Genomic DNA, 2,648 nt, shown 5'->3' with positions numbered 1-2,648 from the left:
CTTCCAGTGCCTGAAGGGGCTCCAGGAAAGCTGGGGAGGGGCTTGGGACAAGGGCAGGGAGGGAGAGGACAAGGGGGAAGGGATTAAAACTGGAAGAAGGAGGTTGAGGTGAGACATGAGGAGAAAATTGTTTGGTGGTGAGAGCCTGGCCCAGGTTGCCCAGGGAAGCTGTGGCTGCCCCATCCCTGGCAGTGTTGAAGGGCAGGTTGGATGGGGCTTGGAGCAACCTGGGCTGATGGGCGGTGTCCCTGCCCATGCAGGGGGTTGGGACTGGATGATCTTGAAGGTCCCTTCTAACCCAAACCATCTCATGATTCTGTGATTCTATGAATTGGATTCTGCTGGGGTAACATCTCCATGGACACCCACCGTGTTGCTCAGCTTGGTATATGAGGAGCTCCAGCAACACAATCTTTACCTGGGATCAAGCTGACAGCAGGAGGGATGTGATGGCTCCTCCATGGAGCTGTCTTCCTGATTCCGCTGAGCACCTTCCCATCCCTGTGGATTTTCTCCAGAAACAATTCCCTAAAGCCTCTGAGCTGGCTCAGCCCAACCTGAAAACTCAGAGGAGCTGCAGCTGAAGGTCCCAGGCTGGCAGAGGCATCTGCAGGCAGCCAGGACAGGCTGCATGTCCCTGCCCCACCAGAGGCTGCCCCCCTGCCCTGGCTGCTGAGCTCAGACACAAGAATGGTTTTTTTCTTCTTTAAAATAGATTATTCTGGCTGAACTGGAAACTGTTGTTTCACTGGCAGATACATGGAGAGAACCTGCCCCAGCACTGGTGAGCACCTTAACCAACACAGGGTTGGTCTCTTCTCCCAAGGAACAAGTGACAGGACAAGAAGAAATGGCCTCAAGTTGCACCAGGAGAGGTTTAGGTTGGAGTTCAGGAGAAATTCCTTCCTGGAAAGGGCTGTCAGGCCCTGGCCCAGGCTGCCCAGGGTGGAGTCCCCATCCCTGGAGGGGTTTCAGAGCCATGTAGATGTGGTGCTGAGGGACATGGTTAGTGGTGGCCTTGGCAGCTGGACTTGGTGATCTTCCAGGTCTTTTCCAATCAGAATTATTTTTTTGGTCTCCCATTCCTAGAGCTTCAAACTCACCTGCTATCATGGCATGTTGGTTCACTGCCATTCAGTTGGTTTCCAAAACCAAAGCTGCCATCCATTACATGTTTTGCTGGTGTCCAGGGTCTGCAGAGAGAAGAAAGGGGAAAGAGGGGTTGGTGATGGAAGCTTAAACTAACCAGGTGCTTCAGACAGCAGGACAGGGCAGGTTACAGCACAGACACCTGAAGCTGGAGCAAATAAATGTCTGCTAAAGGGTTCTGGAAGGAAACTTGAGTTAAAAAAAAATATTTTTATATAATGATTTGATTTATTCACTTGGTTGTTACTGTGCAAAGTAAGGTTTTTGTCTCAGGAGGGGCTGTGATGAGGTAGCTCAGGGAACAGGTTCTGGGCCAAGCAATAAACACCCCCCATGAGACTGTCCCAGAGCCACGTGTTGACATCTGACAGCTGCTCATGCCCTGGCAGGAGCTGCTGGGCCCAGTCTATTTCTGGCCCTCTAGGACTGGTATCACTGTGGCCCCTGAATGCCAAACAAGGCTCCAAGTGGATGGAGAAGGGCTGGGAGCAGCCAGGCTGGCTCTGTCCTGCCCAGCTCCAGCAGTAATTCAAGCCTTGAGTTACCACAGCAAGTGTGTCCAAATGTCTGACATGCTCCACCCTCCATGGGATTGTCCCAGGAAAAACTGGCCTGGGCTGAGTGTGAGATGGAGATTTAAAAAAATCTAAACATCTAATATATTGTCATTAAAAAAACCCCAAACCTTCAACAACTTAGTCTTGTGTATGAAGGGAACAGCCCTAACCACAGAAAGATGGTTTGATGAGGTGACAGCAGCTTTGGTTTTTCATTCTGGGGTTGTGTCCAGCACAGCTCAGCTCCCTGAGAACTTGTCTCCATGAGTGGTTTTTCCCCACAGGTCGAAGTCCAAGAGCTTATCCAAAGTAGCTTCATATTCATTCTTTACATCTGGCAGCAGGAGCTTGTAGGTCTTGAAGTTGTCTATGAAGGACTCAAAGAACTCTCTCTAGGGTTGAGTGGAGAAAGCAGGACTGAGAAAACATTTTAGGGGCACAATTTTATTTTCACCTACAAGAAAGCAGGGGAGAGACTTTGGACAAGGACAGGGAGGGAGAGGACAAGGGGTGATGGCTTAAAACTGGAAGAGGGAGATTGAGGTTGGACATGAGGAGGAAATTGTTTGGTGTGAGGGTGGTGAGAGCCTGGCCCAGGTTGCCCAGGGAAGCTGTGGCTGCCCCATCCCTGGCAGTGTTGAAGGGCAGGTTGGATGGGGCTTGGAGCAGCCTGGGCTGGTGGGAGGTGTCCCTGCCCATGCAGGGGGGTGGGACTGGATGAGCTTTAAGGTCCCTTCCAACCCAAACCAGTCTGGGATCTCATGATGACACCCATAGTTTCCTACTCTTCTCAGCTACTCTCTTCTCCTTTGGCTGGCAAATTTAAATAATCCACCTCAACACGTAGTTTCAAGTCAGGAGAACCTTGTACCAGACCTGCAGCTTCAGTTCCTGGAAGTTCTTTTGAGTCAGATCAAAAGAGTGCAGCTCTTTCCTCAAATA

The sequence above is a fragment of the Chaetura pelagica genome, unplaced genomic scaffold, assembly GCF_000747805.2.
Source record: "Chaetura pelagica isolate M959 unplaced genomic scaffold, ChaPel_1.0 scaffold911, whole genome shotgun sequence".
NCBI classification, from domain to species: Eukaryota; Metazoa; Chordata; class Aves; order Apodiformes; family Apodidae; genus Chaetura; species Chaetura pelagica.
The sequence above is the reverse complement of the archived record's forward strand: the minus strand, read 5'-3'. Positions refer to the sequence as shown.